The sequence below is a fragment of the Pristiophorus japonicus genome, unplaced genomic scaffold (assembly GCF_044704955.1).
Source record: "Pristiophorus japonicus isolate sPriJap1 unplaced genomic scaffold, sPriJap1.hap1 HAP1_SCAFFOLD_29, whole genome shotgun sequence".
Taxonomy (NCBI): domain Eukaryota; kingdom Metazoa; phylum Chordata; class Chondrichthyes; family Pristiophoridae; genus Pristiophorus; species Pristiophorus japonicus.
This window is the reverse complement of record NW_027252668.1, coordinates 4,724,990-4,747,551: the sequence shown is the minus strand read 5'-3', so window position 1 is coordinate 4,747,551 and position 22,562 is coordinate 4,724,990. Positions and strand designations below refer to the sequence as shown.

Below are 22,562 nucleotides of genomic sequence, written 5' to 3'. Positions count from 1 at the left end.
GAGTGAAACACACACTCACATACAGTAGGCTGACAGGTATGAAATAAAATCCACACTCATCCCAGAAGCTGACAGATAGAAGGAAGAAAAAACAGTCACACACCAGAGACTGACAGATAAAGACGAAAGCCCACACTCGCGTACTAGAAACGGACAAATTAGGATTAAGCCCTCTCTTCCACAGCAGAAATTGACAGTTAGAATGGACATTGACTGGTCCACTGTGAATCAGTACTAACATACTGAAAAACGATGAGTATAGAGTAGAACCCGCATTCACATAACAGAGGTGGACAGATACAGAGTAAACCCACACTTACACACCAGAGATTGAAAGATACAGAGTGAAACTAACACTCAAGTAACAGAAATTGACAGGTCCAGAATAAAACCCACACTCTCATATCCGACACTGAGAGGTACAGAGTAAAAGCCACATTGGCATATCAGAGATAGACAGATGCAGTGTGAAACCTACACTTACATACCAGATACTAACAGGTACAGAGAAAACCCCACACTCCCAGATCAGAGACTGACAGATACAGATTAAGCACACACTTACTTATCAGTAATTGCAAGGTAGAGGGTAAAAAAAACTCTCCTATACAAGAAACCAAAATGTTCAGAATAAAGCCTCTACTTGCATACCAGACACGGACAGGCACAGAGATAGATACATAAGAACATAAGAAATAGGAGCAGGAGCAGACCATTTGGCCCCTCGAGCCTGCTCCGCCATTAAATAACATCATGGCTGATCTGGTCTTGGCCTCAACTCCACTTCCCTGCTCGCTCCCTATAACCCTTGACTCCCTTATCATTCAAAAATCTGTTTATCTCCACCTTAAATATATTCAATGACCCAGCCGCCACAGCTCTCTGGGGCAGATAATTGCAAAGTCTCATGACCCTCAGAGAAGAAAGTCCTCCTCATTTCCGTTTTAAATGAGCAACCCCTTATTCTGAAACTATGCCCCCAGTTCTAGATTCCCTTTTTTAATTTTTTCTACCAAAGTGGATAACCGTACATTTTCAAACATTATACTTCATCTGCCAACTGTTTGCCCAGTCACTTAGATTATATCCCTTTGCAGATTCTTTGCCACCTCATCACAACTAGCTTTCCCACCTATCTGTGTGTCATCAGCAATTTGACTACATTACACTCGGTCCCTTTATCCAAGGCATTAATATAGATTGTAAATAGTTGAGGCCCCAGCAATTGATCCCCATGGCACCCCAGCAGTTACGGTTATAGTTTGCCACCCTGAAAATGACCCGTTTATCCTGACTCTGTTCTTTAGCCAATCCTCTATGCATGCTGATATATTACCCCTAACCCCCTGAGCGCTTTATCTTGTGCAGTGACCTTTTATGTAGCACCTTACCGAATGTCGACTGGAAATGCAAATACATTGTACACAGCATCTACTGGTTTCCCTTTATCTAACCTGCTCATTAAATTCTCAAAGAACTCCAGGAAATCTGTCAAACATGATTTCCCTTTCATAAAACCATGTTGACTCTGCTTGACTGTATTATAATTTTCTAAATGTCCTGCTATTGCTTCCTTAATAATGGACTGCAGCATTTTCCCAATGACTGAAGTTCGGCTAACTGGTCTATAGTTTCCTGCTTTCTGTCTCCCTCCTTTTTTTAAATAGGGGCATTATGTTTGCGGTTTACCAATTTGATGGGACCTCTCCAGAATCCAGGCAATTTTGGTAGGTTACAATCAATGCATCCAATATCTCAGCATCCATGCCTTTTAAGACCTTAGAATGCAGGCCATCAGGTCCAGGGGACTTGTCCACCTTTACACCCATTAATTAGCCTAGTACTTTTTATCTAGTGATCATGATTGCTTTAAGTTTACCCCCTCCAAATAGCCCCTTGATTATCAGTTATTTTAGTGTCTTCTACCATGAAAAGCAATACAAAATATTTGTTCCAAGTCTCTGCCATTTCTCTGTTTCTTATTATTAACTCCCCAGTCTCATTGTCTAAGAGACCAACTTTTACTGTAGCTATACCTGTAGAAGCTCTTACTGTCTGTTTTTATAATTCTTGCTAGTTTACTCTCGTAATCTATCTTCTCTCTTTATTATTTTTATAGTCGTCCTTTGCTAGTTTCTAGGCGCCCGAAACTGTGTGGGAGGTGCCGAAGCACGCAGCCCCTAGCCCTGGCCGAATGGCCTCACTGGGGCTGCGTGAATAAGGCTCCTCCCACGGCCAGCTCCTGCTTCCTCCCGACCCGACTCGACTCCCGCTTCCCGCCTCCGGATCGGACCCGACACCCGCTTCCCCCCCACCCCCCGGACCGGACCCGATACCCGCTCCCCCCCCCCCAACCCCGCCCCCGACACCCGCTCCCCCCCCCCACCCCCCGGACCGGACCCGACACCAGCTCCCCCCCCACCCCGCCCCCCGACACCCGCTCTTCCCCCCACCCCCCCGGACTGGACCCGACACCCGCTCCCTCCCTCCCCGGCCCCCCCCGGACTGGATCCGACCTGACCTCCCTCCCCAAGACCTGACCTCTCCCTTCCCCCGAACCGAACCGACCTCTCTCCCACCAGCCCCCCGATCCGACCCAACGCCACCTACCTGTAAATCTGGTGCTGGGGACGGGCCATGCCCGAAGTCTCGGGCCCGGCCCGTTCAGCCTCTCTCCCCCTTGTCCTTCCTTTCTCCCCCCCCCCTCCCCCCCAACTCCTTTCCTCCCCCCCCCATCTCCTTTCCTCCCCCCCCCATCTCCTTTCCTCCCCCCCCCCACATTCTTTCCCCCCATCTCCTTTCCCCCCCATCTCCTTTCCCCCCATCTCCTTTCCCCCCCATCTCCTTTCCCCCCCATCTCCTTTCCCCCCCATCTCCTTTCCCCCCCCATCTCCTTTCCCCTTTCCCCCCCATCTCCTTTCCCCCCATCTCCTTTCCCCCCCCATCTCCTTTCCCCCCCATCTCCTTTCCCCCCCATCTCCTTTCCCCCCCCATCTCCTTTCCCCCCCCATCTCCTTTCCCCCCCCATCTCCTTTCCCCCCCCATCTCCTTTCCCCCCCCATCTCCTTTCCCCCCCCCATCTCCTTTCCCCCCCCATCTCCTTTCCCCCCCCATCTCCTTTCCCCCCCCCATCTCCTTCCCCCCCCATCTCCTTCCCCCCCATCTCCTTTCCCCCCCCATCTCCTTTCCCCCCCCATCTCCTTTCCCCCCCATCTCCTTTCCCCCCCCATCTCCTTTCCCCCCCCATCTCCTTTCCCCCCCCATCTCCTTTCCCCCCCCCATCTCCTTTCCCCCCCCATCTCCTTTCCCCCCCCATCTCCCCTTCTCCATCCCTCCCCCTTGTCCCCCATCCCTTGTCCCCCATCCCTTGTCCCCCATCCCTCCCCCCTTGTCCCCCATCCCTCCCCCCTTGTCCCCCATCCCTCCCCCCTTGTCCCCCATCCCTCCCCCCTTGTCCCCCATCCCTCTCCCCCTGCTCCCCCCCTCCCCCTGCTCCCCCCCTCCCCCTGCTCCCCCCCTCTCTCCCTCCCCTCGCTGTCAGAAACACACACACTGACAGACAGAGAATGAGAAACGCACAGACAGAGAGATAGAGATACTGACAGAGACACACTGAGGGGGGAATCCCAGCACGCTGTTGGAGGGCTCCCGGTGCTGCAGTCGGTAAGTAGAAAATGTTTTATTTATTGATTTTTTAAAAAATTATTTCTTCTTAATTTTTTTTTGATTGATTTATTGGTTGATTTATTGATGTATTTATCATTTATTATTGATGATGGCTCTTTATTTGTAAAACTGAAGTGTTTAATGTTTGTAAACTTCCCTTTAAACCCCCCCCCCTCCCTACGCCTGATTTGTAACCTACGCCTGATTTGTAACCTACGCCTGATTTGTAACCTACGCCTGATTTTCTAAAGTGTAGACGAGGTTTTTTCGAGCATACAAAAATCTTCACTTACTCCATTCTAAGTTAGTTTGGAGTAAGTTTTCACTCACAAAACTTTGAAAACAGGCGTAAGTGGCCGGACACGCCCCCTTTTTGAAAAAAAAATTATGTTCCAAAGTGAAACTGTTCTAACTGACGAGAACTGGAGCAAACTAAATGACGAGAATTCCGATTTCTAAGATACTCCGTTCTACACCAGTTGCTCCTAAAAATCAGGAGCAAATCATGTGGAAACTTGGGGCCAATGTGTTCAGTTTTGGTCTCCTAATCTGAGGAAGGACGTTCTTGCTATTGAGGGAGTGCAGCGAAGGTTCACCAGACTGATTCCCGGAATGGCTGGACTGACATATGAGGAGAGACTGGATCAACTGGGCCTTTATACATTGGAGTTTAGAAGGATGAGAGGGGATGTCATAGAAACATACAAGATTCTGATGGGACGAAACAGGTTAGATGCGAGTAGATTGCTCCCGATGTTGTGGAAGTCCAGAACCAGCGGACATAGTCTTAGGATAAGGGGTAGGCCATTTCGGACTGAGATGAGGAGAAACTTCTTCACTCAGAGTTGTTAACCTGTGGAATTCCCTGCTGCAGTGAGTTGTTGATGCCAGTTCATTGGATATATTCAAGAGGGAGTTAGATATGGCCCTTACGGCTAAGGGGATCAAGGGGTATGGAGAGAAAGCAGGAAAGGGGTACTGAGGGAATGATCAGCCATGATCTTATCCAATGGTGGTGCAGGCTTGCAGGGCCGAATGGCCGACTCCTGCACCTATTTTCTATGTTTCAATCCTTCTCTTAAGAGTCCTTCTTTCTCACTGGAATATATATTTGTTGAGAGATATGAAATATCTCCTTAAATGTTTGCCACTGCTCATCTATCATCTTACCCTTTAGTCTATTTTCCCAGTCCACTTTAGCCAACTCTGCCTTCATACCTTTGTAATTGCCTTTATTTAAGTTCAGGACACTAGTTTGAGATTCTCACCCTCAAACTGAATTTTAAATTCTAACATGCTATGATCACTCTTCCCAAGGGGATCCTTTACTAGGAGATTATTAATTCATCCAGTCTCGTTACATATTATCAAATCTAAAATAGTCTGCTCCCTCGTTGGTTCCACAACGTATTGTTCTCAGAAACCATCCCGAATACACTCTATGAACTCTTCCTCAAGGCTATATTTTCCAATTTGATTTATCGATCAATATTAAGATTAAAATCACCCATGATTATTGCCGTACCTTTATTACAAGCCTCCATTATTTCTTCATTTATAGTCTGTGCTTCAGTGCAGCTACTGTTAGGGGGCCTATAGACCACTCCTACCAGTGACTTATTTTCCTTATTATTTCTTATCTCCACCAATACTCCCATACCAGAAACGCAGATACAAAATAAAATTGAATCTCACATATCAGAAACTGACAGGTAAAATAAAACCGACACTTGGATACTGACAGATACAGAGTAAATGCCACATTCGTGTTCTAGCGAAAGATACATAGTGTAAATTACTAGCTCACTAACTTGAAATTAACAGTTGCAGAATCAAGCACCCAATCACATACCAGAAAGTGACATGTACAAAGTAAAACCCACACTCACATAACAGATACTGACAGATAGAGTAAAGACCATCCTCACTTACCAGTTATTGACTGGATCAGGGTTATAACGTCTCGCCCATACCTGAAACTGACAGATACCCCCAAGAAAAAGCAACTTCCAATTAAACAGTAACTTGCAGTTATAGGGTAGGACACTCACTAACATATCAGAACATAACAAGTAAAGAATAAAACCCAGACTCCCATAACAGATACAGAGAAAAGCATATACGCACATACCAGAGACAGATGGATACAGAATGAACTCTCACTCACAGACCAGAGACAGATAGATACAGAGTGAAACTCACACTCATATAAGAACATAAGCAATAGGAGCAGGAATTGGCCATTTGAGGGACAGGATAAATCTTCATTTGGAAAGACATGGATTAATCAAGGACAGTCAGCATGGATTTGTTAAGGGAAGTCGTGTCTGACTAAATTGATCAAATTTTTCGAGGAGGTAACTAGGAGGATCGATGAGGGCAGTGCATGTAATGTAATGTATATAGATTTCAGCATAGCTTTTGATAGGGTCCAACATATCAGACTGGTCACGAAAGTAAAAGCCCATGGGATCCAGGGCAAAGTGGCAAGTTGGATCCAAAATTGGCTCAGATGCAGGATCGCACTGAGCTCCCGGGTTACACACTGTCTAATCTCACTGGGCCCCCAGGTTACACACTGTCTGATCTCACTGGGCCCCCGGGTTACACACTGTCTGATCTCACTGGGCCCCCGGGTTACACACTGTCTGATCTCACTGGGCCCCCGAGTTACACACTGTCTGCTCTCACTGGGCCCCCGGGTTACACACTGTCTGATCTCACTGGGCCCATCGTCCCCGGGTTACACACTGTCTGATCTCACTGGGCCCCCGAGTTACACACTGTCTGCTCTCACTGGGCCCATTGTCCCCGGGTTACACACTGTCTGATCTCACTGGGCCCATCCTCCCCTGGTTACATGCTGGCTGATCTCACTGGGCCCATCCTCCCCGGGTTACACACTGTCTGATCTCACTGGGTCCATCGTCCCCGGGTTACACAGAAACATAGAAAATAGGTGCAGGAGTAGGTTATTTGGCCCTTCGAGCCTGCACCACCATTCAATATGATCATGACTGATCATGCATTTCAGAACCCCATTCCTGCTTTCTCTCCATACCCCTTGATCCCTTTAGCCGTGAGGGCCACATCTAACTCCCTTTCGAATATATCTAACGAACTGGCCCTAACAACTTTCTGTGGAAGGTAATTTCACATGCCGACAACTCTCTGAGTGAAGAAGTTTCTCCTCATCTCGGTCTTAAATGGCTTACCCCTTATCCTTAGACTCTGAGCCCTGGTTCTGGACTTCCCCAACATCGGGATCATTCTTCCTGCATCTAACCTGTCCAATCCCGTCAGAATTTTACATGTTTCTATGAGATCCCTTCTCATTTTTCTACATTCCATTGAATATAAGCCTAGTCGATCCAGTCTTTCTTCATATGTCAGTCCTGTCATCCCAGGACTCAGTCTGGTGAATCTTCGCTGCACTCCCTCAGATTAGGAGACCAAAACTGTACACAATATTCCAGGTGTGGCCTCACCAAGGCCCTGTACAACTGTAGTAAGACCGCCCTGCTCCTATACTCGAATCCTCTCGCTATGAAGGCCAACATGCCATTTGCTTTCTTTACTGCCTGCTGCACCTGTACGCCAACCTTCAATGACTGATGTACCATGACACCCACGTCTTGTTGCTTTTTGAATGTTCCTATGTAGTTTGCTTCCATCGGTCTCTCAGGTGGTGCATTCAGATCTGAAACCTCTGCATAAAACACATTCTCCTAATTCCACTCTCGTTCTTTTGCCGATTATTTTAAAACTGTGACCTTTGTTTTCCGCCCAACTGGTCAGAGGAAATATTTCTTCTAACTTGCTCTATAAAAAATCTTTCCCAATTTTGAATAACTCTGTTGGATCTCCCCTTAACCGTTTCTGCTCTAAAGGCAACAATCCCAACTTATCTAATCTCTCCACATGATTGAAGTCTTGGGTATCATCCTGGTAAACCTCCTCTGTACCCTCTCCAACGCCTTGTCATTCTTCCAAATGTGTGCTGCTCAAAATTGTACACAATACTCCAGCCTCACCACTGATTTTTAATGGGTTAGCATTGAACTCCGTGTTTTTATGTTCAGTGCTGCATTTACAAAGTGAAATATCCCATACACTCTCTTAAATGCCTTATCAGTTTACCCTTCCATCTTCAAACATTTGTGAATATTTTCCCCCAGGTCTCTCTGCTCTTGCATCCCCTCAAAATAGTATCATTTGCATTATACTGCCTCTCCATGGTGTTCTTTCCAAAGTGTATCACTTCACACTGGGCTATAATAAATTGCATCTGCCATGTTTCAGTCCAGTTCACCAGTCTGTCTGTGCCTTTCTAAAGTCTGCTGCGATCCTGCTCACCATTTACTACCATCAACTTTCTTGTCCTCAGCAAACCTCGAAGGTCCACTCCCGATAGCGAAGACCAGGTCATTTAAAATATAACCAGAAAAGCAAAGGCATCAATTGCGACACTTGGTTGACCCAATGTAAACTTCTCCGCAGTTGGAGAAACATCGGTCCACCACTGCTCTCTGACCCCTGTCCCTCAGCTAATTACATATCCAATTTACCACTGTCCCTTTAACACCATGTGCTTCAATTTTACAAACAAGTCCATTATGTAATTCTTTATCAAATGGCTTTTGAAAGTCCATGTATACAACCTCTACTGCACTTACCTCAACACTGTGACTTAATTTACTCTAAAAACACACATGATTCAATGCGACTGTGTGTTCAGAGACAGAAATTGATCTTATTTCATGTCCCACTGCACGACCTCCTGCTGGATAATTGTGCTCGGTGGTCAGACTCTCCCAATCTCATTCCCATCATTTCCTGCCTTACCTTGTAATCTTTGTGTACTGTCTACAGGACCAGTGTGTATCTGAGTCAATGGGGCTCTCTCTGACCTTTCTCCCCAGTCCATCACCAGGACCAGCGTGTATCTGAGTCAATGGGGCTCTCTCTGACCTTTCTCCCCAGTCCATCACCAGGACCAGCGTGTTTCTGAGTCAATGGGACTCTCTCTGACCTTTCTCCCCAGTCCATCCCCAAGACCAGGGTGTATCTGAGTCAATGGGACTCTCTCTTACCTTTTGCCCCTGTCGATTTATGGAAGCTCTTTGAATCAGAAGGGTTATCTCTGGTTGGTTCTCTCACAATCCTGTGCTCGTTCACGTGCCGTTGTTCCTCAGTCTACAGTCCCTATTTCCTTCCACCTATGGAACTTTCTCAATCACTCCATCATTCACCGGAAGATCTAATATTGGCAGGGCAGAAAATGAGACAAATATTGACGGTGTGAAGTGGAATGTAATGTATACTTTTCTGACGCTTAATAAAACTGAAAGTTCAGGGTCGAATATTCTTGTTGGAGTTTGTCATTTCCCCTGCAAGCCCACGGGAGCATCACACAAATCTCCAGAGTTCTTGACAAAACTGCGGAATTTACTGTCTATTGCTGAGACCAACCGGCACTCTGTGATCTCACTGAGCCCATCCTCCCCGGGTTACACAATGTATGATCTCACTGGGCCCATCCTCCGCGGGTTGCACAATGTCTGATCTCACTGGGCCCATCCTCTGCGGGTTACACACTGTCTGATCTCACTGGGCCCATCCTCCGCGGGTTACACACTGTCTGATCTCATTGGGCCCCCGGGATACACACTGTCTGATCTGACTGGGCCCCCGGGTTACACTGCCTGATCTCACTGGGCCCATCCTCCCCGAGTTACGCACTGTCTGATCCCACTGGGCCCATCCTCCCCGAGTTACGCACTGTCTGATCCCACTGGGCCCATCCTTCCCGGGTTACACACTGTCTGATCTCACTGGGCCCCCGGTTACACTGTCTGATCTCATTGGGCCCCCGGGTTACACATTCTCTGATCTGACTGGGCCCCCCGGGTTACACACTGTCTGATCTCACTGGGCCCCCGGGTTACACACTGTCTGATCTCACTGGGCCCATCCTCCCCGAGTTACGCACTGTCTGATCCCACTGGGCCCATCCTTCCCGGGTTACACACTGTCTGATCTCACTGGGCCCCCGGGTTACACACTGTCTGATCTCACTGGGCCCCCGGGTTACACACTGTCTGATCTCACTGGAACCCCGGGTTACACACTGTCTGATCTCACTGGGCCCCCGGGTTACACACTGTCTGATCTCACTGGAACCCCGGGTTACACACTCTCTGATCTCACTGGGCCCCCCGGGTTACACACTGTCTGATCTCACTGGGCCCCCGGGTTACACACTGTCTGATCTCACTGGGCTACACACTGTCTGATCTCACTGGGCCCATCCTCCCCGGGTTACACACTGTCTGATCTCACTGGGCCCCCGGGTTACACACTGTCTGATCTCACTGGGCCCCCCGGGTTACACACTCTCTGATCTCACTGGGCCCCCGGGTTACACACTGTCTGATCTCACTGGGCCCCCGGGTTACACACTGTCTGATCTCACTGGGCCCATCCTCCCCGGGTTACACACTGTCTGATCTCACTGGGCCCCCGGGTTACACACTGTCTGATCTCACTGGGCCCCCGGGTTACACACTGTCTGATCTCACTGGGCCCCCGGGTTACACACTGTCTGATCTCACTGGGCCCACCCCCGGGTTACACACTGTCTGATCTCACTGGCCCCCGGGTTACACACTATCTGATCTCACTGGCCCCCGGGTTACACACTGTCTGATCTCACTGGGCCCACCCCCGGGTTACACACTGTCTGATCTCACTGGGCCCACCCCCGGGTTACACACTGTCTGATCTCACTGGGCCCACCCCCGGGTTACACACTGTCCGGGTCAGCACATTTCCCGGGACCTGATGATGACAGTAATCTAACCTCGGTTTCTGTGCTCACTTACAAACACTTTAATTTAAACTTTAAAGTCCCGCCCTGTGTGACAGCAAACATCAGATCTGACACTTCCGCATTTTCCCTCATGCAGATGGCAATTGCCATTTTCTGTGCACAGTTACAAAGCGGCACTGTCACACATTAAAGTCCCTCCCGGTGTTTGTTCAGCTCTCGGGCTGAGCCGCCCGCTCTCAGTCCGTGAGCCCAGTTCCCCCAGTGACAGAGCGCGGCCCCGGTAACCCTGGCTGCACACAGGAGATTGACAGCCCCTTGCACCAATCCCAGTTCCGCTCCACCACAGAGCCCCGCCCAGAGGACTGCAGAAGGAACCACGCGGGGTCACGTGGCTCCTGATTTGAACCCGGGGCAGTTGAACTGTCACTTCGCGAGCCCGGCAGCGCGCGGGACATGGCCCCGCCCGCTGTGTGTGACGTCAGGGCCCCGCCCACACAGCCCCTGAGCTCAGCAGCGGGAATGCTGCAATCTGAGAGAATAAAGACAGAAGGTGCTGGAACCACTCAGCCGCTCAGGCAGCTTGTGTGGGGGGACAGAGAGAGAATTAACCTGAGGGAAGCTCATTGTTATTACCCTGACATTCAGGGGCACGCTGCTTTACCTGCTGTTGGGGGAAGTGCAGCTGAAAGATTTATTGACAATATACAGAACTGTTTCCTGACTCAACATGTTAATGAAGTAACTGGGGAAAGTTATATATTGGACCTGGTGTTTAGTAGTGAGCCTGACCTGGTGTGGGGGAACATCTGGGCAACACTGATCACATTATACGCTCCCAATTGGCCGGGAGAACCAAATGAACTGAGAACCTGCGACTCGCACCACATTTCAGACGGGCAAACTTCTCCAAAATGGCAGAGGACTTGCAACAGGTAAATTAGCCAACCCCCCTCGGTGCTGATGCGACCGATGTTGAATATAAATGGAAAGTTTTTCAGAATACGATTAAAAATGTTGAAAACCAACATGTAGACAAAATCAAAAGATAGACATGTGGTGAGAAAAAGCCAAGGTGGCCGACTGGCTCTGTACAAAGACAAATCAGATATAAACAGAAATGTCTCTATAAATTAAATCATTTAACACTCAAATAAATAGGGTGAATACAAGGAACAATTAAAGAAAACGAAGGCTGCTATTCGATCAGCAAAAAGGCTAATGGGAAAAAGGATTGTGGACAACTGTGGCAGTCATGGGAAGAGCTTTTTGAGTTATGTGAAGAGTCAGAGAACTATCAAAGACTGTTTTGGGCCACTGAAGGGTGTTCAAGGACAGGTTACAAAGGACTCACTGAGTATGGCGGAAATATTAAATGAGTACTTTGCATCAGTCTTCACCCTTGAAAATGATGCTCAAATATTAGAATTTAATAATACTAGTTTTATCAGTAACATTAACTTATATAAGCAGATTGCTTTAGAAAAAATTAAGAACTTGAAAATAGATTGAGCAGCAGGGCCGGATAATACCCCCCCCGAGGGTCCTCCGGGAGATGGGACATGTGCTGTGCGAGCCCCTGGCCTGTATTTTAAATAGCTCACTGCAATCTGGAATGGTTCCTACAGACTGGAAGGAGGCTAAGGTAGTCCCCATTCAAAAAAATTGTGACAAGGCAGACCCGGGTAACTATAGGCCCATCAGTTTAATATCAGCAATAGGCAAGATGCTTGAATCAGAAGGGATGCAATATATGAATACTTGAATAGGGAGGGACATATTGGGGACACCCAATATGGCTTCATAAAAAAAAAAGAGTTCATGTCTCACTTTAATTGTATTTTTTGAAAAAGTTACAAAGTTGGTGGATGAGGGAAGCCCAGTAGACATTGTCGACTTAGATTTTCAAAAAGCTTTTGAGAGGATTCCACACAAGAAGCTTCTCTGTGAGATGGGAGCCTCTGGTATTAGTGGAAATATATTGAGCTGGATACAGATCTGGCTGGCAAGATGCAGGTAAAGAGCAGTTATAGATGGATTTGGATCTGTTTGGAGATCGGTCACCAGTGGTGTCCCACAGGGATCAGTGCTGGGACCATTGCTTTTCACTAATTATATTAAGGATCTGGATTTTGGGGTTGGGGGCACAGTTTGCAAATTTGGAACTGATACCAAGATCTGTGCAAGTGCTAGAACTGTGGAAGAGGCTCGTCTGATTCAGGCAGATCTTAAAGTGTTGGGAGTCTGGCCTCATGACTGGAAAATGATGCATAACTTGGATAAGTTCAGTGGTATGCATGTGGGCAGGGCAAATGCTCAACATTCGTAAACCCTCTCGGGAAAGGCATTAAAGATGGTGGAGATAGAAAGAGATTTGTGCATTCTAGTGCTTACATCCTTAAATGTACATGAGCAATGCTGTTCAGCGATAGCTAGAGCAAATAGGATGTTGGGTGTATCCATAGGACAATGGAGTATAAGACGAGGCGTACTGTTTTGTCCTGATACAACATAGAAACATAGAAAATAGGTGCAGGAGTAGGCCATTCGGCCCTTCTAGCCTGCACCGCCATTCATTGAACATTCAACTTCAGTACCCCATTCCTGCTTTCTCGCCATACCCCTTGATTCCCCTAGTAGTAAGTACCTCATCTAACTCCTTTTTGAATATATTTAGTGAATTGGCCTCAACAACTTTCTGTGGTAGAGAATTCCACAGGTTCACCACTCTCTGGGTGAAGAAGTTCCTCCGCATCTCAGTCCTAAATGGCTTACCCCTTATCCTTAGACTGTGACCTCTGGTTCTGGACTTCCCCAACATTGGGAACATTCTTCCTGCATCTAACCTGTCGAACCCCGTCAGAATTTTAAATGTTTCTATGAGGTCCCCTCTCATTCTTCTGAACTCCAGTGAATACAAGCCCAGTTGATCCAGTCTTTCTTGATAGGTCAGTCCCGCCATCCCGGGAATCAGTCTGGTGAACCTTCGCTGCACTCCCTCAATAGCAAGAATGTCCTTCCTCAGATTAGGAGACCAAAACTGTACACAATACTCCAGGTGTGGCCTCACCAATGCCCTGTACAACTGTAGCAACACCTCCCTGCCCCTGTACTCAAATCCCCTTGCTATGAAGGCCAACATGCCATTTGCTTTCTTAACCGCCTGCTGCACCTGCATGCCAACCTTCAATGACTGATGTACCATGACACCCAGGTCTCTTTGCACCTCCCCTTTTCCTAATCTGTCACCATTCAGATAATAGTCTGTCTCTCTGTTTTTACCACCAAAGTGGATAACCTCACATTTATCCACATTATACTTCATCTGCCATGCATTTGCCCACTCACCTAACCTATCCAAGTCGCTCTGCAGCCTCACAGCATCCTCCTCGCAGCTCACACTGCCACCCAACTTAGTATCATCTGCAAATTTGGAGATACTACATTTAATCCCCTCATCTAAATCATTAATGTACAATGTAAACAGCTGGGGCCCCAGCACAGAAGCTTGCGGTACCCCACTAGTCACTGCCTGCCATTCTGAAAAGTCCCCATTTACTCCTACTCTTTGCTTCCTGTCTGACAACCAGTTCTCAATCCATGTCAGCACACTACCCCCAATCCCATGTGCTCTAACTTTGCACATCAATCTCTTGTGTGGGACCTTGTCGAACGCCTTCTGAAAGTCCAAATATACCACATCAACTGGTTCTCCCTTGTCCACTCTACTGGAAACATCCTCAAAAAATTCCAGAAGATTTGTCAAGCATGATTTCCCTTTCACAAATCCATGCTGACTTGGACCTATCATGTCACCTCTTTCCAAATGCGCTGCTATGACATCCTTAATAATTGATTCCATCATTTTACCCACTACCGATGTCAGGCTGACCGGTCTATAATTCCCTGTTTTCTCTCTCCCTCCTTTTTTAAAAAGTTGGGTTACATTGGCTACCCTCCACTCTATAGGAACTGATCTAGACAACATAGAAACATAGAAACATAGAAAATAGGTGCAGGAGTAGGCCATTCGGCCCTTCTAGCCTGCACCGCCATTCAATGAGTTCATGGCTGAACATTCAACTTCAGTACCCCATTCCTGCTTTCTCGCCATACCCCTTGATCCCCCTAGCAGTAAGGACCTCATCTAACTCCTTTTTGAATATATTTAGTGAATTGGCCTCAACAACTTTCTGTGGTAGAGAATTCCACAGGTTCACCACTCTCTGGGTGAAGACGTTCCTCCGCATCTCGGTCCTAAATGGCTTACCCCTTATCCTTAGACTGTGACCCCTGGTTCTGGACTTCCCCAACATTGGGAACATTCTTCCTGCATCTAACCTGTCTAACCCCGTCAGAATTTTATATGTTTCTATGAGGTCCCCTCTCATTCTTCTGAACTCCAGTGAATACAAGCCCAGTTGATCCAGTCTTTCTTGATAGGTCAGTCCCGCCATCCCGGGAATCAGTCTGGTGAACCTTCGCTGCACTCCCTCAATAGCAAGAATGTCCTTCCTCAGGTTAGGAGACCAAAACTGTACACAATACTCCAGGTGTGGCCTCACCAATGCCCTGTACAACTGTAGCAACACCTCCCTGCCCCTGTACTCAAATCCCCTTGCTATGAAGGCCAACATGCCATTTGCTTTCTTAACCGCCTGCTGCACCTGCATGCCAACCTTCAATGACTGATGTACCATGACACCCAGGTCTCTTTGCACCTCCCCTTTTCCTAATCTGTCACCATTCAGATAATAGTCTGTCTCTCTGTTTTTACCACCAAAGTGGATAACCTCACATTTATCCACATTATACTTCATCTGCCATGCATTTGCCCACTCACCTAACCTATCCAAGTCGCTCTGCAGCCTCACAGCATCCTCCTCGCAGCTCACACTGCCACCCAACTTAGTGTCATCCGCAAATTTGGAGATACTACATTTAATCCCCTCATCTAAATCATTAATGTACAGTGTAAACAGCTGGGGCCCCAGCACAGAACCTTGCGGTACCCCACTAGTCACTGCCTGCCATTCTGAAAAGTACCCATTTACTCCTACTCTTTGCTTCCTGTCTGACAACCAGTTCTCAATCCATGTCAGTACACTACCCCCAATCCCATGTGCTCTAACTTTGCACATCAATCTCTTGTGTGGGACCTTGTCGAACGCCTTCTGAAAGTCCAAATATACCACATCAACTGGTTCTCCCTTGTCCACTCTACTGGAAACATCCTCAAAAAATTCCAGAAGATTTGTCAAGCATGATTTCCCTTTCACAAATCCATGCTGACTTGGACCTATCATGTCACCTCTTTCCAAATGCGCTGCTATGACATCCTTAATAATTGATTCCATCATTTTACCCACTACCGATGTCAGGCTGACCGGTCTATAATTCCCTGTTTTCTCTCTCCCTCCTTTTTTAAAAAGTTGGGTTACATTGGCTACCCTCCACTCTATAGGAACTGATCTCGACAACATAGAAACATAGAAACATAGAAAATAGGTGCAGGAGTAGGCCATTCGGCCCTTCTAGCCTGCACCGCCATTCAATGAGTTCATGGCTGAACATTCAACTTCAGTACCCCATTCCTGCTTTCTCGCCATACCCCTTGATCCCCCTAGCAGTAAGGACCTCATCTAACTCCTTTTTGAATATATTTAGTGAATTGGCCTCAACAACTTTCTGTGGTAGAGAATTCCACAGGTTCACCACTCTCTGGGTGAAGACGTTCCTCCGCATCTCGGTCCTAAATGGCTTACCCCTTATCCTTAGACTGTGACCCCTGGTTCTGGACTTCCCCAACATTGGGAACATTCTTCCTGCATCTAACCTGTCTAACCCCGTCAGAATTTTATATGTTTCTATGAGGTCCCCTCTCATTCTTCTGAACTCCAGTGAATACAAGCCCAGTTGATCCAGTCTTTCTTGATAGGTCAGTCCCGCCATCCCGGGAATCAGTCTGGTGAACCTTCGCTGCACTCCCTCAATAGCAAGAATGTCCTTCCTCAGGTTAGGAGACCAAAACTGTACACAATACTCCAGGTGTGGCCTCACCAATGCCCTGTACAACTGTAGCAACACCTCCCTGCCCCTGTACTCAAATCCCCTTGCTATGAAGGCCAACATGCCATTTGCTTTCTTAACCGCCTGCTGCACCTGCATGCCAACCTTCAATGACTGATGTACCATGACACCCAGGTCTCTTTGCACCTCCCCTTTTCCTAATCTGTCACCATTCAGATAATAGTCTGTCTCTCTGTTTTTACCACCAAAGTGGATAACCTCACATTTATCCACATTATACTTCATCTGCCATGCATTTGCCCACTCACCTAACCTATCCAAGTCGCTCTGCAGCCTCACAGCATCCTCCTCGCAGCTCACACTGCCACCCAACTTAGTGTCATCCGCAAATTTGGAGATACTACATTTAATCCCCTCATCTAAATCATTAATGTACAGTGTAAACAGCTGGGGCCCCAGCACAGAACCTTGCGGTACCCCACTAGTCACTGCCTGCCATTCTGAAAAGTACCCATTTACTCCTACTCTTTGCTTCCTGTCTGACAACCAGTTCTCAATCCATGTCAGTACACTACCCCCAATCCCATGTGCTCTAACTTTGCACATCAATCTCTTGTGTGGGACCTTGTCGAACGCCTTCTGAAAGTCCAAATATACCACATCAACTGGTTCTCCCTTATCCACTCTACTGGAAACATCCTCAAAAAATTCCAGAAGATTTGTCAAGCATGATTTCCCTTTCACAAATCCATGCTGACTTGGACCTATCATGTCACCTCTTTCCAAATGCACTGCTATGACATCCTTAATAATTGATTCCATCATTTTACCCACTACCGATGTCAGGCTGACCGGTCTATAATTCCCTGTTTTCTCTCTCCCTCCTTTTTTAAAAAGTGGGGTTACATTGGCTACCCTCCACTCCATAGGAACTGATCCAGAGTCAATGGAATGTTGGAAAATGACTGTCAACGCATCCACTATTTCCAAGGCCACCTCCTTAAGTACTCTGGGATGCAGTCCATCAGGCCCTGGGGATTTATCGGCCTTCAATCCCATCAATTTCCCCAACACAATTTCCCGGCTAATAAGGATTTCCCTCAGTTCCTCCTCCTTACTAGACCCCCCGACCCCTTTTATAACCGGAAGGTTGTTCGTGTCCTCCTTCGTGAATACCGAACCAAAGTACTTGTTCAATTGGTCCGCCATTTCTTTGTTCCCCGTTATGACTTCCCCTGATTCTGACTGCAGGGGACCTACATTTGTCTTTACTAACCTTTTTCTCTTTACATATCTATAGAAACTTTTGCAATCCGTCTTAATGTTCCCTGCAAGCTTCTTCTCATACTCCATTTTCCCTGCCCTAATCAAACCCTTTGTCCTCCTCTGCTGAGTTCTAAATTTCTCCCAGTCCCCAGGTTCGCTGCTATTTCTGGCCAATTTGTATGCCACTTCCTTGGCTTTAATACTATCCCTGATTTCCCTTGATAGCCACGGTTGAGCCACCTTCCCTTTTTTATTTCTATGCCAGACAGGAATGTACAATTGTTGTAGTTCATCCATGCGGTCTCTAAATGTCTGCCATTGCCCATCCACAGTCAACCCCTTAAGTATCATTCGCCAATCCATCTCAGCCAATTCACGCCTCATACCTTCAAAGTTAGCCTTCTTTAAGTTCTGGACCATGGTCTCTGAATTAACTGTTTCATTCTCCATCCTAATGCAGAATTCCACCATATTATGGTCACTCTTCCCCAAGGGGCCTCGCACAACGAGATTGCTAATTAATCCTTTCTCATTACATAACACCCAGTCTAAGATGGCCTCCCCCCTAGTTGGTTCCTCGACATATTGGTCTAAAAAACCATCCCTTATGCACTCCAGAAAATCCTCCTCCACCGTATTGCTTCCAGTTTGGTTAGCCCAATCTATGTGCATATTAAAGTCACCCATTATAACTGCTGCACCTTTATTGCACGCACCCCTAATTTCCTGTTTGATGCCCTCCCCAACATCACTACTACTGTTTGGAGGTCTGTACACAACTCCCACTAACGATTTTTGCCCTTTAGTGTTCTGCAGCTCTACCCATATAGATTCCACATCATCCAAGCTAATGTCCTTCCTAACTATTGCCTTAATCTCCTCCTTAACCAGCAATGCTACCCCACCTCCTTTTCCTTTTATTCTATCCTTCCTGAATGTTGAATACCCCTGGATGTTGAGTTCCCAGCCCTGCTCATCCTGGAGCCACGTCTCCGTAATCCCAATCACATCATATTTGTTAACATCTATTTGCACAGTTAATTCATCCACCTTATTGCGGATACTCCTTGCATTAAGACACAAAGCCTTTAGGCTTGTTTTTTTAACACCCTCTGTCCTTTTAGAATTTTGCTGTACAATGGCCCTTTTTGTTCTTTGCCTTGGGTTTCTCTGCCCTCAACTTTTCCTCATCTCCTTTCTGTCTTTTGTTTTTGCCTCCTTTTTGTTTCCCTCTATCTCCCTGCATTGGTTCCCATCCCCCTGCCATATTAGGCTGCACTTGGAAAACTGTGTCCAGTTTTGGTCTCCTCACATGGTGGGTGATATTGAGGCTCTGGAAAAGGTGCAGAAGAGGGCCACTAGACTAATTCCAAGTCTAAAGTATCTTAGTTATCAAGATCGGTTAAAAGAGTTGGGACTCTTTTCCTTAGAGCAGCGTAGACTTAGGGGGATATGATTTAGGTTTATAAGATAATGAACATGAAAGTTTTCCAGCTGACCGTTTATTTCAATGAAGTAGGTTAGGCAGGACCAGGGGCACAAATTTAAGTTGTATAAGGCTACATCTAGGTTAGATGTCAGGAGGTGGTTCTTTTCCCAGAGAATAGTAGACCTCTGGAACAAGCTGCCCTCTCATGTGGTGGATACAGACTCATTGAATTCCTTCAAGTAAAAGCTGGATTTGTTTGTGGCTGGGGCGGAGATTAACACTTACAGAAGGTAGGTACTGCAGAGAATTTAATGGCCAGAGTGATCTGGACTAGTTTCGATCGCTTAGATGGGTCGGAGAGGAATTTCCCATATTTTATTTTCCCAAATTGGCCTGGGTTTTTTTAATGTTTTTTTGCCTCTCCCAGGAGATCAAATGGATTCGGGTTGAGTGGAATGTATATGCTGTGATATATCGCAATTGTGTGGGACAGGCTTGATGGACCAGATGGTCTTTCCCTGTCCGTCATTTTTCATATGTATTGAAACACTTCCTCGACAGCTTCCTGTCGAAGACTACCAGAGCAGGTGCAGCACTGGTTAGATTCAGAGTAAAGCTCCCTCTACACTATCTCTTCAAACAATCCCAGGGCAGGTACAGCACGGTTTAGATACAGATAAATTCCAGACCCCAAATTAGAGCCCTCATGCCCCATGGTGACAGGCCCGGGTGAGCAGGGTCACTGGCCGCCATCTTGCACAGGGCGGGATCAGGGCGCATGCATGGCCATTTTGGTTCAGGAACAGAGAATGGACCGGGCTTCAGGGTCTCTGTTCCCAACTGGGTCCCAGTGCCCGGGAGATGGAGCATCCTGGGTAACAGGTTTTCATCATCTTAGAATCAGAGACTGGTTACAACACGGAAGGAGGCCGTTTTGCCCATCGAGCCCATGCCGGCTATCTGCAAGAGCGTCAGCTAATCCCACTCCATCTACTCTGTCCAGACCCTTCATGATTTTGAATACCTCTGTCAAATCTCCTCTCAATCTTCTCTGCCCTGAGGAGAACAACCCCTGCTTCTCCAGACTATCCACGTAACTGAAGTCCCTCACCCTTGAATCATTCTCATAAATCTTTTCTGCACCCTCTCCAAAGCCTTCTCATACTTGCTAAAATGCGGTACCCAGAATTGCTCCATCTCAGTAAACAAGCTCCTTGCTGGAGTGGAACTAAACTACAGAACCAGTGGGAACCTGTTCAACTTTCGTCGTCTCCAGGCCAGGTCCAAGACCACCCCAACCTCGGTCGTCGAGCTACCATACGCGGACGATGACTGTGTCTGCGGAAATACAGAGGCTGAACTTCCAAATCATAGTCAACGTATTTACTGAGGCGTACGAAAGCATGGGCCTTACGCTAAACATCCGTAAGACAAAGGTCCTCCACAAACCTCCCCCCCCCCCGCCCCCCAGTCATCAAGGATCCACGGCGCGGTCCTGGACAACGTGGACCATACGGGAACCTCTTATCAACAAGAGCAGACATTGACAACAAGATTCAACACTGCCTCCAGTGCACCAGTGCAGCCTTCGGCCGCCTGAGGAAAAGTATGTTTGAAGACCAGGCCCTCAAATTTGTGACCGAGCTCATGGTCTACAGGGCTGTAGTAATACCTGCCCTCCTGTATGTCACAGAGACATGGACCATGTACAGTAGACACCTCAAGTCGCTGGAGAAATACCACCAACGATGTCTCCGCAAGATCCTACAAAGCCCCTGGGAGGACAGATGCACCAACATTAGAGTCATCGACCAGGCCAACATCCCTAACACTGAAGCATTGACCACACTTGATTAACTCCGCTGGGCAAGCCAGACATGAGACTCCCAAAGCAAGCGCTCTACTCGGAACTCCTTCACGGCAAACGAGCCAAAAGGTGGGCAGAGGAAATGTTACATGGACATCCTCAAAGCCTCCCGGAAAAAGTGCAACATCCCCACTGACACCTGGGAGTCCCTGGCCAAAGACCGCACTAAGTGGAGGAAGTGCATCCGGAAGGGCACTGAGCACCTCGAGTCTCATCGCCGAGAGCACACAGAAATCAAACGCAGGCATGGGAAAGAGCGTGCGGCAAACCGGTCACACCCACCCTTTCCCTCAACGACTATCTGTCCCACCTGTGACAGGCTGTGGTTCTCATATTGGACTGTTCAGCCACCTAAGGATTCATTTTTAGAGTGGAAGCATGTCTGCCTCGATTCAGAGGGGTGCCTATGATAATGACCCAGAATTGGACACAATATTCCAGTTGAGGCCGAACCAGTATTTTATGCAGGTTCAACATAATATCCACACTTCTGTACTCTATACTTCTATTCATGAAGCCTAGGATCCCATAAGCCTTTCTAACTGCTTTCTCAACCTGCGCTGCCACCTTCAGCGATTGGTGCACATATACTCCTGGGTCTCTCTATTCATGCACCCCTTTAAAATTGTATTCTTTAGTTTATATTTCCACTCCTCTTTCTTCCTACCAAAATGTATCACTCTTGAACTTTTCTATGTTAAATTTCATCTGCCACATGTCCATCCATTCCACCAGCCTGTATATGTCTTTCAAGATCTATCACTATCCTCCTCACTGTTCACTGTACTTCTAAGTTTTGTGTCATCTGCAAATTTGGAAATTGTGCCCTGTACACCCAAGTCTAAGTCATTAATATAGATCAAAAAAAGCAGTGGCCCCAGTACTGACCCCTGGGGAACACCACTTCCTCCAGTCTGAAAAACAACCGTTCACCACTAACTACTCTGTTTGTGTCACTTAGCCACTTTCATATCCATGCTGCACTGTCCCGATTTTGCTGGTATTGGTAACACGCCCAGGCTCACTAAACACAAAATCTAGTCTGTTAATCACTTTCAGCTACTGAAAGTACCTCACAGCATCTCTTCTACCTCCAATATGTGAATAGAGCATCACGCCTGCAAACCTGGATAAGTTTATATCCACTCAGCAAATCTATTTAAGAAAAGCCTGCAGACCGATGAGACACTGTTAAGGTGCCAGTGTGCTGCTGGTTTGCTCGGCATTTTGCCTGTAATGGACTCTGTATTTTGGTCTCCATATTTAAGGAAGGATATACTTGCATTGGAGGCTGTTCAGTGAAGGTTCACTAGGTTGATTCCAGAGATGAGGGGGTTGACTCATCAAGAAAGGTTGAGTAGGTTGGGCCTATACAAATTGGAGTTCAGAAGAATGAGAGGTGATCTTATCAAAACATATAAGAGGAGGGGGCTCAACAAGGTGGATGCAGAGAGGATAGTTCCACTCATATGGGA

At 47.2% G+C, this 22,562-nt stretch overlaps 1 long non-coding RNA gene across 1 annotated transcript in view; it reads right to left on the bottom strand.

Moving 5' to 3' along the window:
• The window catches only part of LOC139248241 (uncharacterized), a 50,957-nt gene extending 40,175 nt beyond the window's left edge, over positions 1 to 10,782 (bottom strand). Inside the window, exons 1-2 of the long non-coding RNA XR_011591019.1 lie at positions 10,551 to 10,782; positions 8,760 to 8,926 (exon numbers count right to left, since the gene is read on the bottom strand). This is a non-coding gene — a long non-coding RNA (uncharacterized lncRNA). The remainder of the gene's footprint in view (positions 1 to 8,759; positions 8,927 to 10,550) is intronic.
• Between the last annotated feature and the right edge of the window lie 11,780 nt (positions 10,783 to 22,562).